This window comes from Hakea prostrata, chromosome 5 (assembly GCF_041222555.1).
Source record: "Hakea prostrata isolate BN-2017 chromosome 5, UWA_Hpros_2, whole genome shotgun sequence".
NCBI classification, from domain to species: Eukaryota; Viridiplantae; Streptophyta; class Magnoliopsida; order Proteales; family Proteaceae; genus Hakea; species Hakea prostrata.
This window is the reverse complement of record NC_142604.1, coordinates 24,851,356-24,862,567: the sequence shown is the minus strand read 5'-3', so window position 1 is coordinate 24,862,567 and position 11,212 is coordinate 24,851,356. Positions and strand designations below refer to the sequence as shown.

The 11,212-nt window shown below is 42.2% G+C and overlaps 2 non-coding genes across 2 annotated transcripts; both read left to right on the top strand.

Annotated features, from left to right (window-relative positions):
* Nucleotides 1-2,946: 2,946 nt before the first annotated feature.
* On the top strand, nucleotides 2,947-3,020 carry LOC149015739 (small nucleolar RNA R66). Its single transcript, XR_016173809.1, has one exon. It is a non-coding gene; the product is annotated as a small nucleolar RNA R66 (small nucleolar RNA).
* A 46-nt stretch (nucleotides 3,021-3,066) lies between these two features.
* Nucleotides 3,067-3,154, top strand: LOC149015738 (small nucleolar RNA snoR118). The gene has a single exon (XR_016173817.1). It is a non-coding gene; the product is annotated as a small nucleolar RNA snoR118 (small nucleolar RNA).
* Nucleotides 3,155-11,212: the final 8,058 nt, after the last annotated feature.

Sequence of the window (11,212 nt, the reverse complement as noted above, 5' to 3'; positions counted from 1 at the left end):
TCGACCACTGTCTTCAGCCGATTTATTTCAGAATTTGCCTTCGCCAAATTCTCTTCACAGGTCTGCAGCAAGGAGCCATTACGACCCACCCGGCTCAATGCCTCCATGTGCTGATAAAAGCTCAACACAACATTCCTAGGGACGAGGAAATTATCAGAAGAGATCATAAGAGATTATGAAAAGCAATTAATGAAAGATCAGGAAGGCCGGTACCTTGTGGACTGACTAACAAGAGCATCATCATCCAGGACTTCAAAGGCTTGACAATTGGCAGGCAGAAGATCGAGAGAACTCCATTCTGCAGCTTTCTCAGGGTCCTGTGTTGCCCTATCAGTCTGCTTCAATGTCCACTGAGGCATGAAAACCTCCTTGCAATCTTCAGTATTTTTGGATTTTTTATGGAAGGAAGCATCAACTGTATCGTGCTTCCTTTTGGTTCGAGCGGTGGAGGAGATATTTGGCTTTTCCACCATTGGTTTTTTTCCCTTTTCCCGAAGCGTCAACCACGAGCTTTAAGTTCCTGATACCCTTGTAGGAAGGGTTGGGAGAGGGAACAGAAACCTCTTGTTCGACAGTTAAGGCTCGGGGCGACCGGTTCTTAGCTGTCACAACGGCCCTGGCAGCCTTTGCCCGAAGATTCTCAGGGTTCATTCTTGGAGGCACTGCAAAGAAGGACAAAAATCAGGATTGCAAAAAGACATATCATTCTTAGAAAATCGAAAGGTGGTGGTTAAGAAGCTCACAATGAGCAAGCCCCCAATACTGAAGGATGGAGTTGTACTCCACTTAAAGTCCATGTATCTCCTGATAGCATGGAATTGACTTGATCTTCCTGACGGCCATCTCGTCTTCTTTGGATAAGGGAAGGACCCGGTTACATTTAGAGTATGAAGTATACTGTTTCCCAATGGTCGGGAAGTTGAGATCTGACTGAGGCGCTCGACAGAAAAAATATCGCTCGGGCCATCCTTTGTGATTGGAAGGGCAAGTTCCTTTGGCAAGAATGCTGCCCCTCCAGCCAAGCTCAGTCTTATTACGCTTGGAGAGCGCAACCCAGCCAGGAGGATGGGAAATACAAAGAAGATGAAAGTGCACAAAAAGAGCAAGAGAGGGAGTAATGCCAAGTTTAAAACAAAAACCCAAGAAGCCGACGATGAGATGCCAGCTATTAGGAAGGATCATTCCAGGGCAAATGTCCCAGTGATTCAGGATGGCTGCAAACAAAGGATTGAAAAAAGGAAAGCGAACCCCGCTTTCCAGTGCATCTATGTATAGGGAAAATTCGCCTGGAGGGGTCGAATCAACCCTCTCATCAGGGTTGGGAACCCTAAGATGATAAGAAGGAGGAAAATCAAAACCCTGGATGGCCGAAAGAAGAGTTTTCTCCTTATAAGAGGAGGGAACAGAACCAGGTCCACCATTAGACCTAGAAGTTTGTTTTGATTGCCCAGAAGACTCGGCAGTCACCCTAGGAGTCTTGGATGGTCCAGACTTAGGAAAGGCAGAAGAAGTCTCAGCTTTTCTTTCTAATCTTTTCTTGTTAACTTCTGCAAATTCACGCCAGAGAACAATTAGGGTTTAATTATCACTATCTGACTGCTCCGAAGGAAGGGAAGCAAAGGCCTTGTTACCACTACTATTACTGACGCTGGGCACAGGGAAGCTTCAGAAGAAACCCTATTATCCTCCATTACTAAAGCTTCAGTACGGTATAAACAGGAAAAAAAAAAAAAAAAAAAAAAAAAAAAAAAAGTTGGAGACATGAAGTTAACTTTGCAAAGGGATCAGTAAACTTACTAATTCAGTGATGCAAAAAGCTCGAGAACAAGAAGGCGCGAAGCAGACGACGAAGTTTCAAATTTCCAGACAAGAAGAATGAAACCTACAAAGACAACGAACCTCTTTTAAGCACCCGCACGAGTGTTCGAGGAATTGGACGATCGAGATTGATTCAACATCGACGATCGAGATCAAGAGACGGTTTGAAAGTTTGAACTCATGAATCCAAATCAGGTGTTCGAAAACCGTCGCTTGGGTTACGTGAGCCACGATCATTCAACCGCAATAAGACGCGTGGCGTTACCCTCACAACGCTCGAAGAAAAGTGACCACCACATTAAATGTGACATGACATTTAGTGGGATATGCAAAGATTATAGCTTGATGAGGAACCCAGTTAAAAACCAAGCCCTCGGAATCGACCGAACGCTTGGTCTCGGGGGCTCGTGATATGGAGGAAATATGATCGAACCTGGTTCATACTTGGTTTGACCCTCGACCCCGGTCGAGACGAAAGGAATTGACTCACTTCCGAGCGAGCCGGGTCCAGGAGGTAGCTTGCTGAGGAAGAAAACCAAATCAGCCACAAGCACGCCTTAGTCCGACATATGGACTAGGTTAATTTACCCTAGTGATGGCAGACTCAACTTGGCGGCTGTCACTTATCGCTATTGAAGGGATAATCATCGGATAACCGTGAGGTTATCTCAGGAGTCCTCTACTAGTTCAAACTAGTAGAAGTCTATCGCTCAACGGATCTAACTGTTAGAATCCAATGACTATCCGAAGAAGGCTCAAATGCATCCAACGAAGAAGATTCGAAGGTACACTCTATATAAACCTTACTTACCTACAAGGTAAGAAAGGAAACCAGATCCATACACACACCTTTGGACATAAACACTCATATGCTTAGGATCTAGATCATATTCCAGTTATTCATTCCTTAGCTTTGTGTGTCTAGCAGAGTCGTTTGTGATTAAGTTCATCGACTGACTTAGCCTTCGGAGGTGGACTCCCGACCTCAGCGGTCGGGCCACAACTGATGCTTTCGTTTTGCAGGTCATTCCAAGGAGATCTAAGGGCTGAGCAGATTTTGGACGCATCAAAATCCCATTGCAGATCTTCTCTCTTTTCTCTCTGCATTTTAAATGTATGATCTAGGGGTCCTATGATGGTATTGAATCTTTGAGACCTGATAAATAATTTGATGTCAAATACAAGCATTTTCATCTGAGGACTCCGGATGCAATTCTATCTTTTATTTTATTTTTGGATAGGTTCATGTAGAATGATGAAGTATGCACTGGGCTCTAAGGAGATTTAAATATGCATTAATTGATGGAGATGCAGCCTAGAAAGCTATCTCTGACATCCTTCAATACCATATATTTTTCTTCCTTCCTTCCTGGGTTCTTCCCCTATTGTTTCAAGTATAGCATTGGCTTTCAACTCAAAATGTTCCCTTTCAAAATTCTCCTGGTTTCTTCTGGTTTTCCTAATGTATTTCACTATTTGAACGGCAATAATATCTCTGCAACTGCAAGTGGAAATAACCAGATAAACCTCCTCATTGATTGACTTCCCTGACGCTTAGTTTTGGGGCTAATTCTGTGATTTTAAAATAGAGATTGGTTGGTGAAATTTGGAACAAATGTTGAACATGTAACTAGGGAATAGAAAAGAGCCTGCAACGTGACTATCTTGGGAGAGGCCATTCCTTACTATTTGGGTGTGGGTTTGTCTTAGATGTTGCAAAGAAGTGATGCAACTGGTGTTTAAGAGGGTTGAGAGAGTTTTCTGTGAGAGTTGAGAGTTGTATTTGTTGTTTACTGGAGTGCTTTCATTCGGTACAAGTTGGTGAGAGGCAGTTTCTGTAGCCATTGTTGTGGTTATCCCTCCAACCATCGGATTTTGCTTGGGAGCAGTCGGCGGCGGAGGATTCCAAAGAAGAAGGTATGAAAAGAGGATTTCCGAGCAGCTTGGTTCACATGGCTCCAAACAAACCGATCGTGGTTCGAGTTAGAAGCTAAAAAATCGGCATTGCTTCCACTTAAAATTTGATTTTCTGCATGTGCCTTAAATCTGTGCTGCTGCACAATCTTGTTCGTCCCTTCAGCCGGATGAACCTACAAGAATGAGCTCGACCGTGGAGGTCTAGTTTTCACCTCCGACGATCTAGTTAGGAATCCGACTAAGGAAGACAAGAAAGTAATGAACAATAATAATACCAATAGTGATCGTTCTATTCAGCGTACCTTTCTCTTGTGTTGTCATACATTTTTATAGCTTTTCTATGTAAGAGTTTAACTGGAACTCAAACATTAGTTAGTCGGCAATAGGAATCTCAGTAATTAAATCCTACTCGAATACGAATAGTTGGATTCTATTGGAATACTGTTCTTCTTGGAATATGGCTTACTATTCCGCCGACTTCACTTTGACCGATTCGGGTTGGTCCGACTGGTTGGTCTAGCCAAACTGATTCGGGTTCAACCGAATTGGTTTAGGCCAATTTATATTTTCCTTTATCATAAGCCCCCCAGTCTCTGAAGTCTGAACTTCACCTTGTTCAGACTTTAGAGATTCGATGATCGAACATGTCTTCATTTCCGACCAGCTTAACTTGAGATCTCTGGGAATTGATTTGTGAGATATTTATGGCTGACGTCACCTGACAAACTACAGCGCCGTAAAATGAGAAATGACAGTACACGACTTTTTGCACGTCACCTTTTTGGACACGTGTTCAGGCAATTATGACCCTTCATGATCTTTTTTGAATTTTTAAAAGGCAGGAATTTCAACTGTCCTTCATGCTCTATTTGATCCCTTAGATCTGAATCTTTGTAGAGATTGAGTTTCTCTGGCCGTTGGATGGAGGTACTCTTGAGGACTTTAGATTGGGATTTTTTGTGGAAGTTTTGTAGCCTTCTTTTTGGATCCGTTAGATTGGGATCTTCTGTTTGTAAACAGTATAAAACCCATCTATTTTCTCTTTCATTTTCATTTCTGCTTTAAGTTTCCTCATCTCTGCGAAGACGAAGAGTGTTGCAGTGCATTTGGAAGCTTTCTTTGGTCCTTTTCTGGAGCTCTTTCTTTGATTCCTTTAGCAAGTAAGTTTGTCTCTTCCTTCTAATTCTTTTGATGGTTTTTATTTTTGCATTCAGGTTGTATTCTGAGTGTACTTTCCCTTTCCTTTTTCTTGTACTCTACTTGTCTTCCCTTCTTCTTCTGTTTATTGTAACCGTAGCTTTGGGTTAGTAATGGGTGTCAAAAGAAAGCCTCTAGACCTCCTAGAGTTTCCTCTAGTTAGCCATCATCCGAAAGTGAAACTGTTCGTTCTAGAAACAGTGGAGCTACCTCCTCCGACTATAGTGACACGGAGAGTGATACTTCTGTAGACCCGACCTTATCTCCTGGCACTCGTCCGAACATGCTTAGTAACGAGGAGTTTAGGACCTTAAGTATTCGTGCCCGGTTTAGTGCCAATAGGAGAAGATGGTTAAACAGTTTGTCTCCATCCGAGCTTGCATTTGAGAGAAATCATCCTAGGACTTCCGAACACATAGACTTTGATCCTAGTAGTTCAAGTCCCAGCTTTTTTCCTTCCGAGCTGACCGAGAGTGATCATCAGAGCTCGGTATGTAATACTTGATGACTTTGTGATCAGGCCAGCTTCTCACGAACGTGCTCACCGACCTCCCCTGGGTGAGTTCATTGTTTACGAGGATGCTTTTATTAGTGGTTTTAGGCTTCCCGTGCACCCAGTCTTTGCAGATGTTCTTAATCATTTTGGGATGTGTCCGAGGACATTGGCGCCAAATAGTTGGCATAACATAGTTTGTTTTTGGGGCTTCTGTCAACAAGCTGAGGTCGGTGTAATTCTGACCTTAAATTTATTCCTTCAATTATTTATGGATAAGAAGCAAGAGCAAAGTCGTTGATTTTACCTTTCAAAGCGAACTTCTTTGCAATCTGGATGGGAGGGTAATTTTATAGGAACATGCACCCTTCCTACCAATACCAAGGGTTGGAGATCCCAGTATTTCTTTGTCCGTTCTTCTTCTTCTTCTCCTCCCAGCTTTCCGACCTCCTGGCCCAAACAACCCAGGGAGTATTCAAATGCCATCCCTCCTCTTTCTCGTTCCGAACAGGAAGCAAGGGATCGTATTCGAATATCCCCATTGAAGATCGGAACTTGCTTGCTGTGAATGGATATTGTCCGGAATATCCGAATATCCTTCATCATTGGGGGTTCTTGACGGGTAAGATGTGTCTCTTCTATTTTTTGTTTGGTTCCTAATCATCTTATAACTCTGAGTTATCTTACTCGGAAAAGTGATGCAGTGATGCTCGGAGAAGAAGATTTCGAGGACATTGCCTCTACTACGCAGCAAGTGGAGAAAAAACATCCAACTAAGCTGGATAAGGTTCTAGCCGGTTGTGTTTCTTCTCCTAAGGGGAAAGCAGCTACAGTTTGGAAGGAGAATCTTGCCGATCTGCCTCCCCGTCCTTTAAAGAAAGTGGCCAGCTCGGGCGCTAGTTCTGAGAAGGCTTCGAGTTCCGATCCTCTCCCATCTTTGGGTGATGATATTTCTTTTAAGGATGTCCCTAGATCGGAGGCGGGAGCTTCAAGGCCGTCCAACATTCTCCGACCAGAGTGGTCGTTGGATACTGGCTCCTCCATATTTGATGGCACTTCTTCTGTCATCTCCCGAATTGCCAACAAGTGGATGTCTGGAGTGCTTCTTCTTGCTGATATGGCTTATCTCCAGGGGTTCGGTCGTCTCAAGGCCCATGCTATTACTATTAGGTATGTGACGACCACCTATCTTTTGACGCTTCATTCCTTTTGTTTTTGTATTTGACCATCCTTTCTTTTGGTTATAGGATGGCTTGTGCTTTGGTTCAATCTGTAGGTCAAAGCATTCACTCTGCTCGGGAGGATTACTTTGCCCTACAGAAATCTGAGCAACGTGTTAAGGAGTTGGAAACTGAAGCGTCGTACTTGAAGTTGAGCAAGGATTCTTTGATTGCTCGGGAAGCCGAGCTTCTCAGCGAGGTTGCTGCTTTAAAGGGGAGAAATGAGGCTATAAAGCTTGAAAAAGCCTCTCTTCAAACTAGTTTGGAAGAATCCCAAGGTTCCTTGGTCGGTAAGGATGCTGAGATCTCTAGCCTCCGAGCCAAGTTAGAGAGCTCGGATCACCAGGTGGCAAAGTTGATGAAGGCAGCTGAGGAGAAAGCTCCTTTTGTCTTTGAAGATATCCCCAACGAGCTTCGCTTTGAGGTGATAAAGAGGTGGGTCAAGACATCCAGCTGTAGGAAGTTCATGGCCAAGGTAGCTGCGCCAGGATACATCTATGCTCGGCATCATGCTTATCAGGGTATCATTGCAACTTTCAAGGACTTGAACTTGGAAAGATTTCAAGATTTGATCGATCCTGGAATCTATGACGACCTTAAGATTCCCCGTCCTTCCTGGTGTGCTGCTCAGCCAAGGTTTCCCAAGCCTCAACCGATTGAAGTAGCTGAATTTCTAGATTCCAACTGGGATCCTTTGCCTGAGGTTGGTAGCTTGGGAACCTCTACTTCGAAGAGTGGGTTAGTTATGAAGAAACCGGAGAGCAAATCTTAGCCTACTTTATTGTAAACCCTATTTATTAGAATTTTGGAGCTTTTTTGAGACCGTGTTCTGTTAGGGTCTTTTTTTTGTATGACCTTTTTGGCTTTGATTTGCTTTATGCCATTCTCTTTTTGTAATCTCTACTTTTTTTGGAATGGAATAGTTTATTTTAATATCCAAAGATGTTTTGGTCGATCGTTACTTCTGCCTTTTCGAACATAAAAGCTTGGTTGTTTGTATACCTGATCAGATCTTTTTGGTGCCTAATAGGTTTAGGGCTTTTAATGCCTAAGGAACTTTAGGTCTTTCTTTCCCGACCTGAGTAGGTCGGTTTTTGTTGCCTAGTGAATTTCTTGGTCTTTTTGTGCCTAAGGAGCTTAGGGCTTTTAATGCCTTAGATCTTTCCTTCCCGACCTTAGTAAGTCAGCTTTTGATGCCTAGTAAATTTGTAGGTTTTTTTTTTTTTTTGGCCTACGGAGCTTAGGACTTTTCCTAAGGATCTTAGGGCTTTTTTGTGCCTAAGTAGCTTAGGTCTTTTTGTGCCTAAGGAACTTAGGGCTTTCTTGTGCCTAAGTAGCTTAGGTCTTTTTGTGCCTAAGGATCTGAGGTCTTTTTGTGCCTAAGGAGCTTAGGTCTTTTGTGCTTAAGGAGCTTAGGTCTTTTTGTGCCTAAGGAGCTTAGGTCTTTTTGTGCCTAAGGAGCTTAGGTCTTTTCGCGCCTAAGGATCTTAGGTCTTTTTGAGATTTCATTCATGTCTCTACTCCCCGATCATCTTAGCTCGGTATTTTGATTTGAGCTGTGATGATATGCAACGGATTAACAAAATTTCAAAAACTTTATTCAACTTTGTAAAAATTTCAAAGTGTCTAAATTAAAGATTATGACATGAATGTATAAAGGGACTGGGATTTTAGAAAATTTTGTGAGGATTTTATACTATTCTATTGATAGTATTTCCTCAAATTGTTCGAGTTCCAGGTCCGAGGTATTAATTGCTCGGTTTCTGGATCTCACAGCTTGTATGCTCCAGGGGCAACCTGTTGTACTACAATGTATGGGCCTTCCCAATTTGGAGCTAGCTTTCCTTGATTTGTGGGATTAGAAGCAGACGATTTTCGGAGGACTAAATCTCCAGGGAGATATTGTCGTGGTTTAACCTTCGCATTGTAATATGTCGCAATGCGTCTCTAATATTCTTCCAGACGATATTGTGCCTTATCCCTGATTTCTTCAATGAAATCTATGCTTGTCCTCATTCCTTCGATGTTTGCTTCTTCATTAAACTCTTCCTCTCTGATAGATCCGACTTTAACTTCCATGGGAATCCGAGCTTCGCTTCCACACACTAGTCGGAATGGTGATTCGCCAGTGGTCATTCTAGCAATAGTTCGGTAAGACCAGAGAACTTTAGGTAGCTCTTCTACCCATCTTCCTTTGGATTGATCCAATCTCTTCTTCAATCCTTTGGGTATTGATCTATTGGTAACTTCTACTTGACCATTACTCTGTGGATATGCTACAGAAGACCAACGATGTTCTATACCTTGCTCTTTACAAAATCGTTCGAACTCAGAATTTTTGAACTGTTTTCCGTGGTCGGTGACAATGATCTTTGGGATACCATATCGATATATGATATTATGTGTGATGAACTTTTTCATTTGGTCGGTATTAATGGATGCCAGAGCTTCGGCTTCAACCCATTTAGTGAAGTAATCTATCGCCACCACCAGGTACTCTCTGCTTCCTAACGCCTTTGGTAATTTTCCTACCAGGTCTATTCCCCATCTAGCGAAAGGAATTGGAGAGAGTGTTGATGTTAAGGGCATTGCAGGGGCATGAGGTATGTTGGCATGTGCCTGGTGTAAAATCCGGCCTTATCCTAACCCTAACCCGGCCCGGATTTTATACTGTTGCAAGTCCGAAGACTTGAAGTGGTGGTAGAAGAGACCTGTGGGCCCTCTTAGTGGATGATTCGATGCTTGATACAGAGCCTATGGACATTGACAATGATGCCCCTTACTTGAGCACATTGTCAGTGTTGAGTGAAAATCTGCGCATCGATGAAGATTGAATTAGTTGAAGCACTTCTTGGAACCCCGTGATCAATCCGAAGGTATTTTCTGAAACTAGACTTGTTGATTGACTTGTAGGAGAAAACCACGCTCGATTTGACCCTGTATAGCCTCCCGAATCCACTCCTGAAGTTGCTATCATGGCTTTGTTGATTGCTTGGTCGACTAACAATCGACCAGCCAGTTGACCAAGAGTAATGGAATTCAAAAATTCACTAAATCACTTCCCATTTTGCCCCTACCTTTTTGGAACTCATGAATGAGGACCTAAACTAATCATTGGCACTCCAGAGCTTGAGGTTGGACACTTTCTTGGGCTATTCCTTGATGTTTGGGAAGATCTTTGACTCCAATCATTAGTGTATACATTAATCATCAACTCAAGGTATGATTTCTTCTATTCTTCTTCTAATCTATTCATTTTTTCTATCAATTGATGATCTTGAAACCATGGCTGAAGTGCTGCAACCTTGCAAACACTTAACCATGAGTTTCCCCCTTTCAATTCCTTGATCCTTCCCCACTCATGCTATGTTATGATTAAAATGAGATTAATTGCACTCCATCACATTGATTCTATTCAATTTAACCTATTTTGATTCAAATCTGATATGTAGATGCATGTTAAGCTTAGACTATAATGAAATTAAGATTCTAACTTGATTCTTAACACTCATTTGATTGATTCCCATCATCCTTTACAATTTCTATCAATTCCAATTTAATTCTTGTTAAGTATCATATAGAACCTAAGATTTTCGATTTGGGCATTTTTGATTGAACCGTTGGATCATCATGAAAATTAGTGTGTAGTATCCTCTTACTGTTATAAACATGCCCTCCAAATTTAGTGACAATCGGAGCACCGGAAGGGCAGTTTTGGATCAAGTTTCCATTGCTGCCCTGTAGTTAACAAGTCTTGGTCGACTGACAGTCGACCAAGCCAGTCCACCAAGAGCTGTTAAGATCCCTTGTCACATCCTCCCAGCCGGTACCCTAACTGGCATACCCGAGAGTGTGATCCACAGCCCCGAAGATCAAGTATCGAGGAAATCATCCTCCCACATGTGCAATAACATAATCATGAACAGAAATAAATCAAGGTTTAATATTATAAACAAGGTTCAAAACAAGAAATGAACAATCAGAATAATCAGAGTGCGAAAAGATACCAGATATCCAATGATGTCAAAAAGGAGTGAAGTGAGGCGGAAACTCACTTTACCAAAATAGCGGAACGTAGTATAAAAATCAAAAGGGATTACAACTGAAACAAATGTACTAATAAATAAACTAAGATCAAGCGTCTTCAAGTTTATAGATAACGTCTTCATAAGTATGGACTTCATCAATCCAATGAATCCGTTCTAACTCTATGCCGTTCTCAAAAGTAGTACGCAGCTTGATCCGCCGGGGTATCATCAAAGTAATCTTGATCGTTGCCAGCACTTTGCGTGTAATACGCTTCATCAGCTTGTGCTTCGCTGTACTGCTCGTCATAGTATTCTGTATCTGCAGGATAATCTAACAAAAAGAAATATACAACAGGAATGAGTTTCGAAGAAACTCAGTAAGGTAGTTAATCCGTAACATCATAGATAACATGTGGCAAATCATAACATGATGCAATGCAGTATGAAACAAGTAATGTATGTATGCATCTAACTCTATGTATGCTGGTCTCTATGGCAGACATGCTTTAAGTCATAGCACCGTACTTCTTTGGGTAGGT